This window comes from Lactuca saligna, chromosome 8, assembly GCF_052625555.1.
Source record: "Lactuca saligna cultivar CGN05327 chromosome 8, ASM5262555v1, whole genome shotgun sequence".
Taxonomy (NCBI): domain Eukaryota; kingdom Viridiplantae; phylum Streptophyta; class Magnoliopsida; order Asterales; family Asteraceae; genus Lactuca; species Lactuca saligna.
This window is the reverse complement of record NC_136424.1, coordinates 152,495,738-152,516,666: the sequence shown is the minus strand read 5'-3', so window position 1 is coordinate 152,516,666 and position 20,929 is coordinate 152,495,738.

The window sequence follows — 20,929 nt, the reverse complement described above, 5'->3', positions numbered from 1 at the left end:
GAAGGCCTCGCTTGTCATCCCTGACACATGGCCTGAAGCGTCCTTGGGGTCTTCTCCCTCCCCCAAAGTGTCTATTCCCCCCTTGCACCTCCGTGCGGGTTGGGCTGTGACGTTTGGTCATCATGGCGTTTAGATACGCTTGCTTCGTTGCTTCGCCTTCTTCCTGCCTCAAGTATCACTCCACTTTTTCCATTAGCTCGACTCTCGTTTGAGGCTTTTTGCCCATAAGCTTTTGTGACAAAGGGCCTGGTAAGAGTCCCCATGTGAAGGCTCCGACTATCAGGCCCTCATCGTGTCCTAGCACATCTAGTGTGGCATTTATGAACCTTGTGAAGTATTCCCTTACACTTTTGCCTTCTTTTTGCTTGCACCCTATGATAGAGTGGGAATCTTCTTTGTACTTCCGTAGTTGCATGAAGTTGGTGAGAAATAGGGATGGCAAAAGAAACCGAACCCGATGGTGAAAACCGAAAACCGACATATTAGGGTCGGGTTTGGGGTCGGTTAATTGGGGTCCGGATCAGGTTTGGTATGCTTTTAGAAAATTTTCACGGGTTTGATTACGGGGACGGTAAACAAAATACCTGTCCCGATTACCCGAAACCAAAACCAAAACCGAAACCCGTTACCTGAAACCATTAATATGATTATATATATATATATATATATATATATATATATATATATATATATATATATATATATATATATTATGTTCTTTAAGTTATCTTCTTTGTTGTGAACGATTTAAAGATAATTTCTTGAGATAGCTTCGTGTTTATTTGTAATGTTAGTGTTTTGACATTTTTTTATTCATATTACTTAGAGTAATAGTGATATTATGGTTTATGAATGTTAGTGTCTTTATTGTTTTTGTTGCCACTAGTAACCACTTATGTATCCGAACAAATATGTATGCTCTTAGTAGTTTTGTAAATTATCAAAATTATTTTGGATATGAATTTATGTTTGCATCACTAAGTCTAATGGTTTGTATTCTCATTTCATCAAAATTATTTTTAATTTGAATGTTAAACAGGGATCCCCGTTACCCCGTTGGGATACCCGCAGACCCGATAGTGTTTGGTAAACGGATACCCGTTGGGAATCGAGCCGGTGATGGGATCGATTTTCATATTCGGGGACGGGGGCGGGATTACCAAAACCCGTCCCAAACCCGCCCCGTTGCCATCCCTAGTGAGAAACAGGTCCTTGAGTTGCGCGAAGTTGTAGATGCTACCCGGATGAAGTGTCTTGAACCATGTACCCGCGTTTGCATCCATGGTTGTTGGGAAATACGTGCACTAGAACCGCTCGTCTAATTTTAGCGACATCATTGTCCATTCATACGTGTCAATGTGGCTGTCTAGGTTAGTGGTGCCATTATAAGTTTTTAGCTAGGGGAGTTTGGTTGTATTTGGTATTTCATAGTCCTACAATTCCTTGGCGAACGGGGATGTGACACTTCGCGATAAGCAGTCTTGGTTTGGGATGGCTAACGGTCCCTATAGGTTGTGTTGAGGGGGGGGGGTGTTGTATGGTTGTACCCCCGCATGGTAGCTTGGGCTCGGGCTATAGAAGGGTTGCTGTTGTAACGTCAATTGAAGTTAGTATCCAAAAGGAAAAGGTTGAGTTTGGGTTGAAGGAGCACTTGCTGAAGCTTGCTGCCGGCTGTTGTTGGTGGTAATGATGGGCTCGCCCCATGTGCCTGCTGCGAGGTAAAGGACCGGTGTTGGGGTTATCATGGTTTGGGTAAGTGGTGGTAATGGGAGCATTGGGTGTGTGCTCATCATCATCTAGTTCGGAATTGGTATCTTGGATGGTGGTTGAATGTTTGGTACTTGGCTTACCGGTAATGCCGTTGGAGGGATTGGTAGTTGGTGTTGCATTGTCGTTGTGAAAAATGGTGGCATTTGGGGTATTGGCGATTGTGTCACTGTTGGTTGGATGTTAGTGGCGTCTGAAGGGGTGTGACTAAGGGTGTCACCACCTGAGTTGATATTGACTGCTGGATTGAGGGTTGTGTGGTAGTACCAGCGGTTGTTCCCAGAAAGACGCTCTGACGGTCAAGTTAGATGGTGTTTAGGGTTTATGAGTGTGTAGCTGGAAGAAGATTGCTTACCTTGTGAGCTCAAGAGCGTACCCTTTTATACCTAGCGATCCTCTTTTTTCCGTAAAAGACAGGATCACTTTAAGGAGACAGAGTCAGAGGCGTTGATTGGAGGGTCATGCGCTTCTATCCGTTAGAGTGCTCTCATTGGTTCTGACGGTAATGGTCTGATCTTGCCTCTTGTCTCTTGACCGTATCTTTTGCCTTGGTGTTGGGAGCGTCTTTGGTGGGCACGAACCTTTTGTCGGCGCGCCCTGCTCTTAGGGGCGCCGGCGGGCGCTGAGCCCGGTGATCTTGGTTCGGTCGGCACGTCAAGTTCCTTGGCCAGGCGCGACTCTTCCATGCTGGCCTAGGCACGTTATCAACCTTCATTTTCAAAACCGAAAAAATCCCAAGGTGAGCTTCATACCCCACTATTTTTCATGTTTTCATACTCTTTGGGGGGGGGGGGGGGGAATACAAGTCAAAGTTTTGGTTAACCATTGGATAATTGCATGGACCATTGTGTTATGTGTTTAACTTTTGGGTTATTACTTGAACATGAAGTTTATCACATAGATCTTCACAAAAATCATGAGAAAAGTATGTGATATCATATATGTTACATGTAAACCTGTAAATGTGGGTTATATACTCAAATGTAGCAAAAATGAGTGTTGTATTCAAACATGCATAATGTAAACTTAACCAACATCTTTCAACATAAAAGTTATGTGTTATTCACGGACTGTTTTGACCACCTTCAATATACTATTTTTTAAAATTTTTTTGCATGCAAAAATTTCAGGCTTATACCTTTCAAATGACTACTCTCATGCGTTCATACGATTTTTCTACAATTTTTGGCGATTTTTACAAAATTGCCTATCATTTCAGGAATAATCTCGGACCTGAAGATGAACATTTTCACACTGGTTTGAGACGATTAAAAATTATAAGAAAATTTGTGAAAAAAGTAGACTCAATTTCGAAACTCCCTGGGTTTATCCAAATTTCAACTTACGATGATTTTTCTATAATTTTTCTAAAAATAGGGGCAGAAAAGCCAAAAACCAGAAAATTGTTTGAACTTACTAAAAGTGCTTATACTTGTGTTTAGATGTAAGTTTTAAAGGTTGTAACCTTTTGAAAACACCTAGACATGATAACTTGCATATGCGTATACACTTGATCATATGAATATTTTCAATTACACTAGATATACTCAAGTCGTTTTACAAGAAAGAGAAGTCATAGTTTACGTAAATCTATTAAGGCTCTTATGAGACTCTCCTTTAGTTGTACCTACCTAGCGTACGTGGTAAGTCATGTTAGTTATAACCAAAGTCTCCTGGAGGTAGAACGAGAGTTTACGTATAGATCTATATGGGGTTGACATCCCACACCTAAGCTGTTCGCTACAGCTAGGCCAGTCTAGGGTGACACATATCTTCTACGAAACCGACGCCTGAAGAGCATCAAGACAGACACTCTGTCATATTAGTATGGTTATAGCAACTCATAAAGGGAATACCCACACCATTTTGGTTTACGGGAAGCTTTACTTCGTTAGTTTTATTAAAAGAAATGAAAGTATATAAGCAAATGTCTGTACACTATTTATTTTCATCATGGTCTTAGGGTTTAAGACTACAGTTTGCTATTAAGAAAATATTGGATTTTATGGACACCTTCATTATTACTCTGCAAGGAAAAGACACATAGAGAATAACCACATTATTTGAATTTATGAAGAATTTATACTCTACTAGTGTTAAAAAAAAACACCAAGCTATGCTTCGTATACTTTGAAAACTGCTTTCACCATTCGGGTCTTAGGACTTTAAGACCACAACACTTTTATATACAGAAAATATAGGATTTTCTGGGGATAAACTCTTTTCAAATACAAACAAAGGATAATAAAGTATGTGCATGCAATTATACATGGTTTTGGAACGAAACTCACAAACTACTTTTTATAGAAAATATTGGATTTTCTGAAGTTTCACACTTATTATAAGAAAAGATATGACAAAGTTTTTCCTACAAACATCCTTATGAACTCACCAACATTCTATCTTGACGCTTTTCAAAACGACTTGTATTCTCAGGGACTTAATGAATAGGTACTCGAGCCTTAGATCAGGATTATTTTACTACCTTTTGAGCAATCCTACTTTATGTTATTTTTGTGTAATTTTTAAGCACGTATAATTTGTAAAACAATGAATATTTGTATATTGTAATGTATGGTGTTTGGTTGATATGTTTCATTCATATTCAATCGTTATGATACTGTACATGAAGTCATCTGCGCCCGAACGTTTCCGCCATCCTGGTTCGAGGGTGTGACACTTCCACATGGGAACCTCCAAAGGCTGCAGCTTTCCTTGTGTCCTTTAATGCTCGACTTTGACGATCCTACAGGTCAAGCACCTCTTAACATACCATGTTATCTCCTTCTTCATATACGACCACCAATAACTTAGTCTCAAATCCTGATACATCTTGGTGGCTCCCGAGTGTATCGAAAAGCGAGACTTATGTACCTCCTCCAAAACTATATGTTTGATACCACCAGAAACTGGAACCCATACCCTACTACACCGGGTCAAAATTCCCCGACTATCGGTGACAAATCGTTCAATCTTGCCCCTGATCCTCTCTTGTTTGTGATGGGTTATGAGCATAACATCATTCCTATGGTGTATATGCAACCCTAATTGCTTTGATCTACGTTTCTCTAACTTGAACATACAACATTGAATACCAAAGCAAATAACCCTATGACTAGCATACATATTTCGAAATTGACATATGATTAGGGTTAGAAACTTTACCTCCTTTTGTTATGTAACAATTACAAGATTAATCCTTCTTGATCTTGACTTTGGAAAGCCTAGTTCCCCAAGTGTTGCACCTCTAATGGAGTCACAAACACTCAATGCAAGAAGTTGACTGAGGAGAGAAGAAGAATTCGGCTAGGGCTTCCTAGAAACTCATAAGGACGAATTCTACTAGCAAAGAGGTCTATATATAGTTATGTGGGCTGCTAAGGTTTTTCAGGTGGAAACCCTAATACCTAAATTAGGCAATAAGCAACCCATGAACTCCTTCCTTAGAGCCCATGGACGAAATCTTATGGGGTTCCCCGTACATTTAGTCCACTCCACTCTATGGAGTCCATCAACCCAATTATGCAACTATCACTCTCTTTTGATCACCAAATTAATTCCAAATTAATTTATGATCAATACTAATTAAATAATATGATTTCCAAAATAATATATTAATCTTGTAACATATTAATAAAACCATTTTGAGTACGAATTTATTATTCATATAGTAAATTCTACTATCTCTCCTCTTGTCATCCTATCAAGTTGCATGAGTGAAGGCAACCCAAAAGGACCATGCTAATAATAAAATCAAGTACATACCAAAAATAGTTATGGGCTTAGACACCTAATCCAATAGTTTCCAGTTCTCCTTCTTGACTGTTTCTGCATGCGCCCCTCTGATCAAATAAAAACGTGGAGAATCAATGGATATCCTCATACACATATCCCCAACTGAAGATCTAGTTGACTTGCGGCTCAAAGCATCTACAACCACATTCGCTTTACTCGGATGGTAAAGGATATCGCAGTTATAATCGTTGACCAAGTCAAGTCACTTGTGTTGCCTCATGTTCAGGTTCGGATGGTCTATAAGATATCGCAAACTCGTGTAAACATTACAACGGCCCCCATATAGATCATGTCTCCTAATCTTGAGGGAAAAAACCACTTCCCCCAACTCTAGGTCATGAGTAGGATATCGCGCCTCATGCAACTTCAGCTGCCGAGAAACATACATAATCACTTGCCCCCTTTGCATAAGAAACACCCCCAAACCATTGATGGATTCACCACAAAATACAACTAAATCCTTGACACCATCTGGAAGGGTCAACACCAGGGCCTCACATAACCTATGTCGCAACGTCTCAAACACCGCCTGTTGCTCCGGGCCCCATCTAAAATCCACTCCCTTCCTCGTCAGACAAGTGAGGTGTACACCAATCTTGGAAAAATCCTAGATGAATCTACGGTAATATCCTAATAAACCTAAGAAACTCCTGGTTTCTGAGGGAGACTTCAGAACCAACCACTGCTTCATAACCTCAATTTTGGCTGAATCGACCAAAATCTCGTTCTGGTTAACGAGATGTCCCAAGAACTGGACCCCACCTAACCAAAACTCACACTTCGTGAATTTGGCATACAACCGTCCTTGCCTCAACACCCTCAAAATCTCTCGAAGGTGCTCCTCATGCTGCTCTCTAGTGTAAACCGTGGGTTTTGGTATGCATTTATTTATAAAATTATTCATTTACATAGAGCTACTCAACGAGTTGGAAGCCCCAAATTCGTCGAGTAGAATCGAGTCTTGGACGCGGGTTTTCAACTATCTACTCGACGAGTCGAGAGCCCTCGACTCGCGAGTAGGTGTTCCAAAGTGAAACCTCAATTTCGGGGTTTTGCACCCTATTTAAGCATCTTAATCCTCACCTTTTGGCCTCATTTCCAGCCTCCATGTCCTAAACCCTAATCCACGAAACCCTAGAGCATTTTGTGAGTGTGTGAGCCATTCTTAAGTGATTTTGTGTGTTCTTGAAGCTAGAAGAAGAATAAGAAGAATGAGCTAGAAGATTCGAGGAGAAGATTGTAGATCCATGGATTTCCTTCCATCCTCATCACTTTTTAGTAATCAAGCCTCTAACTTGATTATTCGTTCATTAGATATACTTACTTCCATTTTATGAGGGTTTTGGTTCAAGAACCTTGGTCCTTGGGATTTGGACGTCCCAAGTGACTTACATTTCAGATATGGGATCTAAAAGGGGTTCCATGGCATAAAGGTGCAAACTTTATGACCATGGAAGCCCTATGCAAGCTTAACAACAATTTTATGGCCTTTTTATCCCTAAAAGGCCATGCATGGAAGGAAAGCTAGGAAGTTTATATGCCCAACTGATTTCCAAGGCCTAGACCTAATATAGTGTGCTTTGGTTTAGAGTATTATGGCTTGTATACCAAGATCTATGTTCTAGAGAGTTAGGGTTTGAGCTAAAGCCATTAAGAAGGACTAATAACGGGTAAAGTTGGAAACATTACCCTTAAAAGTGTATTCCCAGTGTGTATATGTAGTATGGAGTTTAGATCTGAAGATTAAGAGCTTAATCCATTGAGATGGCTCAATCAGACAGAGGAACTCAGCAAGTCCATAGAGGGACTCGACGAGTTGAGTTGGTTTGTCGCGTTTTAAATTAAGCTAGAACTCGACGAGTTGATTTGGTAGATCGCGACTATGAGTAGCCTGGGAAATCGACGAGTCGGGGGTGACTCAACGAGTTAGATCGTGATTTCAGGTTCTAGGAGTCGTCGAGTTGATGGAGCAACTCGACGAGTTGGGTCAAACAGAAGGTTGAATTTGAGCAAAGCGTTGACTTTGACTAGGGGTAAAATGGTCATTTTACCTAGGTTTTGACTAATTGCTATTGTGGTAATGATAGTCGGGGAGTCGTGGGAGCACCCATCGGAGATTCCTCACTCAATATTTCAGCACTCATCTTTGCAAGGTGAGTCCTCTTCTAGTAGTAACGGGTCTAAGGCACCAAGGTCGGCTCGTTTATGTATGTTAGCAATGTTGGGGTTAGCCTGATGTAGTTATATGTTTCCAGACTTTGGTCCGATGTCGGGGCAATCCCGAGGAATGTTGTATGCTTGATGTTTTCGTGATTCTTACATGTGTCTGTTATGTGTTCGGGAGTTTTTTCTGATGTCGGGGAAAGCCCGAGGAAGGTCTAGCTTATATGTTATGTGTTATGTGTTATGTGTTCCGGACTATGGTCTGATGTCAATGCAAGCCCGATGAATGTTTATATGTTTATGTGTTATATACATGTTGCTATGTTATATGTATACCAGACTCTGGTCCGATGCCAGGCAGGGCTCGATGCCGGACTTCGGTCTGATGTCGGGTGGGGCCCGATGCGATACTTCGGTCTGATGCCGGGCGGGGCCCGATGTAGTGGGCAAGGCCCAATGTATGTTAATATGTGATTATGTGTATAGTATGTGGTAGTTTGCGGAGACTCACTAAGCATCGTGCTTACAGTTTTCAGTTTTGGTTTCAGGTACTTCAGCTAGCAAAGGGAAGAGCTCCGGATGACTGCATGGTAAGCACGAACCTAAAACACATATCACATAACACAAAAATACATATCACATAACACGGTAAGCACGAAACTTTACCGCAATCCTGAGAAGAACCAAAAACGCATATCACATAACATGGTAAGCATGAAGCTTAGTGAGTTCCCCAAGATACCACACATATATCATTAGCCTCTCATGGCTAAACAAAAATAAGATCCTCCGGTCAATGTGTCTAATTGGGATCCTCTGGTCCCAAAACTCAGTAAGCTAAGAATAATACACAACATAAATCACAAAGACATAATGCAGGATATCACAATACTGAATATAATCACATAAGACCCTCGGTAAAACAAAGGTTACCACACTAGGTAAGTATAGTGAGAAGACTCACCTTGGATGATGAACATCCCCTATAAATGTTGCTGCTACGCACTGACCACTAACTCTGTGCCAAACTCAAAATTAATCCAATTAGGAACTAAGTCCAAACTCTCACTCATTAGGTCTAAAGGTAGTCCACTAACCAGCTTATCAATAACCTAAAACTCATTGAGCCCACCAAGGCCCAATAATAAATGGGCTCTCCCGAGGCCCAATTCTCAAATCTAAATGGAAAGCCCCACTCAACGGCCCAAAGCACTTATATATATTCCTCTGGTCCAAAAATCTATTGCAACAAGCCCAAACTCCAGGCGCAACACTCAAGGCCCACAATGAGACTTATCCCAAAATTCCATAGTGAGGTTACGCAGGGCATACCTCCCTTGGTACGCTCAGCGTACTCACGAATCCAGATTGGCCATCAGGGACACTGGGGCAGTACGCGAGGCGTACATGAATTACGCTCAATGTACTCCCCAGATTCACTCTTTCTACTCATTTGGTCTTAATCAGTTTAGACATTAACTCAAATCCCAGATCTGGACTCCTTAATGGCTCTTACTCCATAAAGTCAGTGACTTTAAGCCTTTTCATGGCTGATAAAGTCCCAAACCCAAATACACTCACTCTTTACTCCCAAAAATGCTCATATCTCATGCATGGAGAGATCTTGACAACAAAGATCTCATTTTTATGACTCCAAACAACTAAAAGCATCTATAAGGACAAATATTATACTCTGGAGTTCATCAAACTCATAAACTTCCAAGATTGGGACATAAAACCCCAAAAATGGACTAAAAACAAGAATTGGCACAGCAATGAGCAAGTTTCGAACTTGATACCTCTGGAAGATGCACCAATAAGTGTAAAACTCAGATCCAAAAGCTAGATGCTCAAGATATTCTCTTTCAAGGCTCCTTCTTCTTCCAAGGACAAACATAAAAAGTCATCACCCCACTAGATCCACATAAGAAAGCCACCAAGATTCAAACTTTATGCTTCCTGGAGCTAGATCAATATGATTAGGGCTTGGATCCACAAGCTCCAAGCCAAGCAATGCTTCCTTAAGGAACTCCTTCTTCCACAATAAGTACCAAAAACTTCATCAAACCACCAAAAAGCTCAAGAATCACTCCAATGGAGGCTTAGGGTTGATTTCTAGAGTTTAGATGGATGGAGGTTGAAGATATTAGGGTTAGGTTACGACATAAGGAGCTTAAATAGGGTCCAAGACCCTAAAATAGGGTTCATGTCTAATTGGTGTATGCCCAGCATACTCCGAAGAACATTCACGACCATCTTGGTCAGTACGCCTAGCGTACTGCCTTCTTCATTGGTACGCCCTGCGTACGCTTTGTGTACGCCCAGCGTACTCGGCTAACCCTAAAATCAAAAAACTTCCGAAGACCATAACTTCTTCGTTATAAATTCGTTTTCAACGATCCTTATATCCACGAAAAGGTAAAGAGAAGCCCCACACTTCTATCAACTTTATTCTTATTGAAGCCCACTCGAACTCATATCCAAATTCATGAAAAGCCCACACGAGCGCCTTTAACAATACATTTGTGGCTCTAAAGCACAAATTGAACTCTTTTATCACACAACCTACCTTACCCACATCCCAAAAGGCCTAAAACTTTCTCCATCAAAGCCTCAAAACCTTCTCATACTCGGGTCAAGGCCCACATGCCTTAAATTACATAACAACCCGGAACAGGATGTTACAATTCTCCTCCACTTAAATTAGAATTCGCCCTCAAAATCGTTCTTTATCTTCGCATAGATCGAAACAAATAACCCGATAAGCACAATATGAAAATATATTAACATTCAATGATCCCTCTCTCAATACATCCGAAACCAAATAGAAATTCACAAACTGAAGAAGTACGGAACCCTTTTTCCGTGGAAGTACCTGCTCTAACTCTCCAGGACTGGAAACTAAAATGGTCTGTCTCCCCGACAGACCACCCATGCAAAATATCACCCTGATAATCACTCATCGAATAACAAAATCGGATAATAGACTTCCAATTCTGAGTACTAGGTCAGCTCCTGACCCAACGGTTGAACCTCCAAGGGCTACCCCTTGCACACCTGATAAAATGACTTTATAACCCTCCTTTTCACAATAACTATCTCAGCCGATCATATGACACACAAAGTCACGAATTTCGCTTTACCTCAAGAGAATACTTCAACCCATATGATGTCGCCTCACCTCCGGCCTCTGTCGTCTACCACTTACTAGTTCCACGTGTCTCGTGGCCCTTCCCAACCAACAAACCGACCCACTCGGGTCTAAAAACATCATACGGAAACCATTACCGCCCATAATGAGATCCATCTGGAAATATGGAATCTCATCATGCCTACCCAATGCTCAAAAAGAGCCAAACTCGAACTCGAGAGTCTGGTTCAACAGTAGAATTGGAACCACTCATATCCAATCTGATACTCAACTCAAAACCCAAGATCTGTGAATTTTCATATACATTACTTCTCTAATTCCCTTCCGATTAACGACAACCCCTCCCTAAATTCGCAATATAATGGTACCTGACAACCACGGAGACCCCAGTCTTGTCCCAGGTCCAGCCACCAGGTTCCCGAACACTCAAGTGGTAAGGCTACCCAAGCCTAAGAAATCCTCTGCGTCATACTCTGATTAGTGAATACTACAGCTCCCCGCAGAACAATATTCACTCTTATCGACTACTGAGTGCTACGGTTCCCCGCCGTATCACAACACTCCCATTATCCAGCGAATACTATGGCTCCTCGCAGTATCACGACACTCTCTCACTGACTAGTGAGTTCTACGGCTCCCCGCAGTATCACAACACTCTCCTGTTATCCAGTGAATACTACAGCTCCCCGCAGTATCACGACACTCTCTCGCTGACTAGCGAATACTACGGCTCCCCGCGGTACCACGATACTCTCTCCGACTAACTCATGGATGCTACGGCTCCCCGTAGTCTTACAACACTCTCTCGCTCACTGAATCACAATGGGCTCACTCCATGGTTTTTCCTGATAATCCTAAGTGATTACTCCCACTTGGATCTACTAGCTCTCTTACCACCCCATAATCTCTTCATCAAGTTATCACTACACTAAGTTCACCAACTCATGGTCCGCCGCTTAACATAGGTAGGTGCTTACAACCACCCAACTTATGTACCACCACTCTGTTGCAAGTTCTCATCGGCAAGGCACTTTTCTCAATACAGATACATCCTTAGACTGTCCCACTCCGACGACAATTAACTGGTGGGTTCCCACTGGAACAAAAACCACTCGTTACTCCACTCGCCATCATACAACTCGAGTCTTAACACGATCAAAAATTAGGACACCAATATACGGGAACCTCGGTACACCATCACTGCATCTCACGTTGTCTTGCCTCAACCACTGATCTTCCACTTACACAACTTGAAACCTCAAAATGCTTTTATCTTACAAATTGAAACACAGACGAATTCTCAACGACTAAATACATGTTGACGAAAAGCCAAAGCTTCACCCTCTACTGGTCATCTCCCATACGAACTACTCATACCGACTCTGAAATTGGTTGACAATTCAACAGTTGCCTAAACTCAGCGACCAACCGCCTCGATCTCATATACCCGTAAATCTATAGGTCACAATCTATACATATACCCGTAAATCTCAGCTATTGCACCCTAAACTCAGCGACCAACCGCCTCGATCTCAACATTTGCAAACCTGAAAAATCTCTAGCCATAAGCACATACCCATACATCATCCCGGCTTGCACCTTGCCTCATCCACCAATAACTCAGGTCTCGTGTCTCCACGCCACAAATTTCCATAATCAGTTCTTTAACCGCACTTCAACAAATTGCTGATCTTCTCAATTGAATACCAGTTCTCCCCTACTTAGGGTTCGAACCATCACCAATCGGCATACCAACAATCTACTCCATAGACTGTTTCACCAGGTACATCACACTTGATTCTCGGAACATACCACGAAAACACTCAATGATCTTCCTGATGGAAACCAAGCAACTCCAAATATTCCGTAACTCTGGCAAAAATCTCAGAATCCTCCCAACGTGACCGCCTCTAGTCATCTCAAAGCCTTATACCGATACACCACCGGATACCTCAATCGTTCCAAATTAGTCCTGACTCTTAATATGGAAATAATGTACTATCACCCACCTCGTCTCTAATTCCTCGACCAGCCTTCCATCGTGGGAATCATCATAAAGCAAGAGACCTCACTCTCACAGTCGATACACAATGTAGATAACGAGGGCTACCACCCCAATATACTCCCCTTAATTACCTGGAACTGCGGCTAAAAGTATGTCTCCCTCAATAAGGCACCTCCTTGTTCTCTTCCATCTTAGTCCCACTAATGACTCTCTGATGGTATAAAAAAATACCTCGCAACAAACATACTGCCCAAATACTCTGGTGAAAAGGTTGCAACCCTATGCTACCCCACGGGGTTTACCTTCAAAACTCTGAAATCGGAAACTAGTTATTTTCTTCGCTTCTCCCAAAAACGGGGACAACACAACTCTTGTCACAAAAGGTGACGTATTATCTATCGGTAGATTGCTCAACTCAGACCACGATCCTTTAATAAGCATCATCTTTACTCATCCCTGAGACTTGCTACTCCAACTGGCATCTCACCAAAAATCTCTCGAAAACTAAATTGATTTCCCTCTCAAGGTATGCTCCATTGAAAATCGTTCGACATGGACCTCTGGCCCCACACTCTATCATATCTGCTCTTAATCCAAACAATCAGAACGAAATAACTGATAAACTCTGGAGCACTAACCGCCAAGAATCATGGTACTCAAACCATGATATCCCTTCTCAATCTGCCACTTAAAACTTCTGGAATGTTCCTTGTTTCGAGTATGGTTCCTCTGCTTTCAGTAGCACGGGCCCATACTACCTACCACATCTACCCATACTTTCCACACGGATCGTCCCAGATTTCTTAAGTAGTTGCTCAACCTTCTCGGTCACCAATGTCTATATACTTGGTCGCTTCCCAGCAAACACTCTCCTGTATTAGCATACTTATCTGAATACGGACACTCCCTAGGCTCTTCCTAGGTTCTCACACTTCTCTGCCATCAGCTGCTGAGGAACTCCTGATGATGCCAACCATCTACCTCCTGAATATCATCATATTCACTTAGTAGTTGACTCCCATCATGAAGAGTTCCACAAAGCACAAAGCAAGCAGCATTCGGGTATCGCATAATCTCCACTAACGCGTAAAACCACTTTAGGTTATAACTCTATTTGATATACTCTCTCACGAAAGGTATCACCGAACTCAAGCAACTCTACCCCTCGCGGGTATCTAACTACTTTCTCGGTAGGCTCCTCCAATGCTCATCTAGGTATCTCTCCTAGATTACTCCTCTACTCAAAGCTCTCTCTCTCTCTAAAAGATTCCTGCTAGATACTCTTACTCTGCACATATTCAAAACACATCACAGATAACAACATTCCTAGGCTAAGGCATCACAAATTAGGCAACTCTAGCCCTAAAATATGAAACACCTAGCCTATCTTCTAGCATGCACCACTAATATCTCAATAAGAACCCATAACACAAACAAATAAGTAAGGGTATTTTGGGAAATCACCATTCGGGCTCTGGCTAATTGTACACATTGTTTCTTCTTGTTTTCTCTTAGAAACTCTTGCTTATTTTAGAAAAATCATTTCTTTTGAAAACTTTTCTCAAATCCCCAATTTGAGTCCAGACATACCCGAAGGTGCATCTGAATCCCTCAAACCAAGGCTATGATACCAACTTGTAACAACGTAAATTTTCAAACCAAAATTTTCATTTTTAAAACCACGTAATTATCATAACATATCTCACAAAAATCCCATTTATTTAATTTAAAATCGCAACTCCATAATTTTTCGATTAATAATCCAGGATCCTCAAAACATAACTTTTTCTCTTGTGTGTACAATCGAACCAGCGCCTTCCCGCGATCCTGAGAAGAACCTGAAACACATATCACATAACACGGTAAGCACAAATCTTAGTGAGTCCCCCAAGATACCACATATATATATCATTAGCCTCTCATGGATAAACACAAGTAAGATCCTCCGGTCAATGCATCGCAGTGGGACCCTCCGGTCCCAAAACTCAGTAAGCTCAGAATAATACACAACATAAATCACAAAGACATAATGCAGGATATCACAACACTCAATATAAGCACATAAGACCCTTCGGTCACACAAAGGTTACCACACCAGGTAAGTATAGTGACAAGACTCACCCCGGATGATGAACAACCCCTATATGTGACAACCAATAATTTCCATGTTGTACAACCACTCAACTCAATCAAAGTCAGACTTATTTTATGCTATCTTTTAGCACTGTTTAGAGTCTATTTGAGTGTTCTAAGCCTAGCACATCAAAGAAATAAGTGTTAGAAAGTATCAGATGAAGTTCAAAACCAACAAACAAGCCATAAACCCCTTCATGAGGAGTTTACGGCCAGGGCACATGAGTTTACGGCCGTAAACTCATGGTGGCCGTAAACTCTTGGCTATACATGTGATACTTGGCCATTTTTCAACACTTTTACCACTCCTAACTCAAGAACTCGGTTTTGCTCTCAACTATCATCAAGTTCTCCACGTAAATCTTCAAAAATGGAAGTGTTTCCACCCCTTGATTAGTTTCTATATCACCTTAACTAGCATCACCCATTGATTCCATCCATTAACATCATCTTTTGGGTTAGATCTTCAAGAAACACCAAGAACACACACTAGTGTTTTGGGCCGAAATCAACCTTTTTAGCTTCTATATCATCAGTATCCCTTCCGTATACTCGATATCTAGTTTAAACACATGTTAAGCACCTTAAAAACATCCATTTCCCATAGAACAATAGTTGTTTACAATGAAGAGCATCTCCCTTGACCGTAAACCCTAGTTAGAGGTGCATATGAATCATAAATCCTTCCTAAGGCTTGGTCTTGAGTCTAGAACACTTCTTTGTGGTTTGTAAGACGTTAAAACACCTTTTGGCACAAATCATCATGAGTTTAAGACCGTAAACTCATGAGGTCGTAAACCCTATGGTCGTGAAATCCTAAGGTTGTGAACACTTGGCCGCAAACACCAAGTGTGGCCGTAAACTTCCCTTATACACAATCATTTGTGATTTGTACCTTTCCATTCAAGTGTATCATATTCCCTAAGGTGTTTCCCTTACCTGATTAGTTGTATAAACACTAATTATTGGTGGTTATCGAGGCCAACACAAATAATAACCCTAAATATTACACACTAAAATAGTGTATAGTGGTAAAGGGATCGAATCCACGGAGATTGGTTCAATTTGATAACTCTATGAAAAATCTCTTTCTAAAAATACTTGGAATATGACAATAAATTAAAAATGGGGGTTTTGATGTTTTGAAATACTTGAAACAAACTAGAATTAACTATGATTTAAATATACAATTGCAACAAAAATAAGAGTTTGATGTAAAATCAATAAGAAAAGGATGGTTGACTTAAGGTTTCCTCACTTTGACTTTTGATGAACATATCATTAGAATTCAATGGTGCAATACTTGTTTTAAATCCTTAATTTGGCTATAGTAATCCAAGAAGCTTGAGATTACCTATACTTTTCTTAGTTGTTAAAATGGTTAGAGAAGCTCATAACAATTTCTTTAGTCAAAGTCACAATTTCCATTAAGCATGTAATTAGTGAAAGTCAACTAGCATTAAGAACCAAAAAGTCACCAAATCCAAGAGGGGTCAAATGCTTTCACCACATGTTGGAAGAAATGTTTTTATGATTGTGTGAAGCAAAAACAACACAAAAATCATTTGTTGCTTGCTAATTTGAGGATCCTTTACTTAATCAAGAAATTAGCCAACTAATCACCACAAACACATTTAAACTCATGAACTAAAAACATACTAGTAGTGATAATATGATAAAAACACAAAACATTTCCATAAAGATTTAAGAACAAGTTCATGGATTCTTCAACATTCAACAAAAGTTCAAAGGATTCAACAAAAGTCAACCAAGATTAGTTTAGCAAAGCATGGCTAAACTGAAAGAAACAAAGTTAGAGAAGATTATACCAAACATTAAGCAAGAATCAAGAGGTAAAAAGATGATGTTCTTGAGGTGTTCTTGGCCTTCAAAAGTCTTCAAAACTCCAGAGAGAATCTTCAAAAATAGGATGTCCAAGAGTGTGCAAAAGATAGGCACCAACCTTCCCATATAGCTTAAAACATGAATTCCCGGAAATGCCCCTGCAGGGAGTTGCGCGACCCGCGTGCTGTTGCGCGGGTGGTCCCTGTATGTAGCATCTTTGAGGTTTCGGGCCTCCATAGCTTAGCCCACTTGGCCCACATCGAATAAAATTGCCTCCTAGCCCATTTTCTTCAAGTTTTTCTTCATTTTAAGCCCAATTTGACCTCTCCAAATCCTCCAAAACTCGTGCACTCTCCCGATTAACAATCTACGCACGCTTGAATAAACTCCCGCATCTTTCAAATTTAAAGTTTATTTCTCTCCAAGCCTTCCAATAATCATCAAGCTCGCTCCATGCATCATCTCTACAATCACCACGCCTAACATCCTTTTTGTCTACCAAATCCCATCGCATCCCATATGTCCCGAACACTCATGCTCACAAGATTCGAAAGTACCCAAAATAGTCATAAAATAACAAAAAGGAAAATATGCATGGAAATTATCTAAATTATGAATGAAATATGATAAAATAAACTATAAAAAGAAGTAAACAAAACTAACTATCAAATTGCCCCAAGCTTAAACCTTACTTGTCCTCAAGTAAGACAAGTCTAAAATGAACTCGGGATGAACTATCCTAAGAAAATAAAAAGAATGGATAAAACCACGGAACTTGATCACCGTTAGTCAACATGGTCAGAATTAATCTTGCTATTATCTCACAACTTTTTCATCCGAGAACAATGAAACCATAAACCGCAGCCAGGACAACTCCTTTAGGTGAGTAAGGAGGGATGAGCAGTCGCAGCCTCAATGGAACATGCATACAATGAAGAATATCTGTAGTAGGGAGAAAGCAGTTGGATGGGCTCGGGTGGAGCTCTTCTTTAGATGTACACTCTGATCTCACGTTTGCCGGTTTCTCTCATGTGTAACTAGGTTTTAATCGCTCGGGCACCGTTGTAGGAATCGGCTCACTTGGTGTTGGCCCAAACCTCCCGTAGTATCCAACTCGACAGTCTCCTTGACATCACCAATTTGCGAAAAACAACTCGATCTATATACAATAAAACATACCTAAATGAATGAATATCAAACGCCGAGTGACCAAAATGTTAGAAAATTTAGTTCAATAATTGAACCGGTCACCCTTTTTAGATTTCTGCAGCTGGGAATTTGTTTGCCCTTTTTTTTATTTGATTTGGAACTATACTTGAAGGTAATGTAATAACAACCCTTTGACTCAAAATTTGGTTCCTAAAGTGTGTAAGTGGAACCGAAAGAGTAGTAATATAATCCGAATGGTCTAAGCGACAAAATGACCATGTGTGGAGCATAAAGATGTAATGTAACTCCTTTTCAAACTAATAATAATTTTTTTTTGAAAAACACATAAAAATGTCCACATGCGGACTAAAAGACTTCTCTAAAATCCTAAGAAAATCGCAAAAGATATGGTGATGCAAAGAGACCGGATATGGATTCTACTCGGGGACAAGCACTAGTGCTTCATCCTAACGGTTCAAACATGATCAAGTGTGATCCTCTCGGCGGTAGTGACCACAAGGCTAAGACATCCATTGCTATAGTATATCATACAGTCATTAATATTGTATGCATAATTTTTCATGAAAACTACCTGTCCATGATCACTTACCCCTTTAAGTTACCAGCATCTGATCCCAAGTATGAGATCCCAAACTGCAGCTAATGGTCTCGGCTCGATGGGTGAGATAACAACAAGATCCTGGACCAATAATGATACAATAACTATGAACCTGTTCCATGGCATCCAAGGAGGTGAGAGTAAAGAGACAACAAAAATGAATGAATGCTAATGCCCTAAGCTATATGTTATGCAAAAATATAAAAGGTGAAAAAGAAGAAAATAAAATCTTTTTGGAATTTTATATAAATAAAAAAATGAATGAAAATTAGATTAAAACTAAAATGTTATGCAACCTAGTTAAAAATGCATGAAAAAGTAAAAGATAAGGGAAATGCCCCACCCCAAGCTTAAGAACAAGCATTGTCCTCAGTGCTTAAGGTAAGGGCAGAAATGACCTAAATCGGAGGGTCGGGTGGCGGGAAATGCCCGTGGCGATAGTGGTAGTCCCACATATCCTGGACCTAGCGGGAAGTGGGAGGGAATGACTGCTCCAATCGATCAACGCGACTCGCCACATCTTGGATGGCTCTCGTATTCTCTTGCGTTTGGGTGTCGATGCGTTGCACCGTGGAGAACATTGTGGCAAATTGGTCAAAGAACGTAGGGGGGAAATATGGTGGGACTTCGTGTCCCCCTTGCTGATGCGGCTGGTCAAAACGTTGTGGAGGAGCCTGGAATTGGTCATGCTGAAAGATCAGCTGTTGCATCGAAGGCCGGTCAAAATGGTCCTCAGCTTCGGGCGTCTCGTCGTCCTCTTCATCATCTTCTTCCTCTTGTTCCTCTGCGTCGTCACCCTCATCATCACCGAATTCTAGGAATACACCTGCTTGGGTCAACTGATCTGGAGGAAGCCAAGTGTCGGGGTCACCTGTATCGAATGAAGAACCGATCCAACTTGGCAGGATGTAAACCGGGGCTTTGTTAGAGTCTAACCAACTGTACGTGCGGGTTCCCCGGTTGAGCAACATCTCCATTCAGATGAGAGCGTCTCAGTCTAGCAGGAAGTTCGGTGGGGTGTCAACAGGTATGTACTCGGGATCCGGGAAGTCTAGGCTGATGGCTCGACCTATGATCGTGATAAGTCCCCCGATGAAAATTTCCCCTGTGGAACGTTCGCGCATTGAGTCGCATTTGTCTAAAAAGAAGACTGAAAAACTAAGGGGGAGTGCACGCCTCATACTTCGGAGAAAAAATAGCTCACATATCTTGATTTGATCGGGCTCGAGACCCCCGAAGATGCTTGTCATGAGAACTCGATGAGCAATTCGCCAGCAGGGGTGAACAATGTGCTTGGCACGCTTTTGGCTCGGGTTGAAGGTAGTGAGACCGGAAATCTGCATCCAAAATCGTGCATCCGAGTTATGCAGAAAATCTTGGTACTCTTGATTTTGGGGGCTGATGCGGAATGGATCATCTATACCCATGATGGAATCAAGCTCTTCGTATGTGAGCCTATGATGCTCCCCTTTCAACTGGAATGTGAGGACTTTCGCTGCATCATCTCGTGCATATGTGCTAAGAAATTCCATTGTGGGTTCCTCGTAAGTTCTGTCACAAAGTCGAAGAAAACCACGCTAACCCAGTTGTAGGAACAACTTGTCTACACCATCATGCACCCCAAGCTTTTTCATGGACTTTCTATGGTAGAATTTTGTCGGACGGATTGTGCGACCCCGAAGGTTGGAGCGATAGGTTTTGATTTCAGCATTTGTAAGGGAAGGATCGCTTCCCTCTTCTCCTCTTTTTTTCCGTTTACCGGCTGCTTTGCGTGATGGACCAGCGACATCCTTTTGCGGGTTAGGATCGATCGATGATCCATGGGTGCGTATCCGAGCTGCGGTTTTGCCCATTTTCAAAACCTACAATATCAAAAACAATTTCACCAACGTAATCACTCACCTCACCACTCTGAAATCAATGCAACTATCTTTAAATCGAACACAAAAATTCCAAGAAATAATGGCACCCAACTTTTGACAATTTAAAATGGTTTCAACAACACCACTCGATTAATTTGACAATCCCAACAAAAATTCGACAACATTACGAGACAAAATGAGAAAATCCCAACCAAAGTTTAAACAATTTTTTTGAACAAATTTCCAAGCAAATCAACCAATCTCAACCATTCTCAAATCAATGTTTCCAAATAAACCGGGCAACAACTAACGATCCTAGGCAATTTCCAAAGCATAATTGGATGCAATTATCAAATTGAAACAATGCAATGTAATAAAAACCAAGGAAAGAAAATACCCAAATTGTCCAAAAATTGAACTTGAACCCGGAATCCGCTACC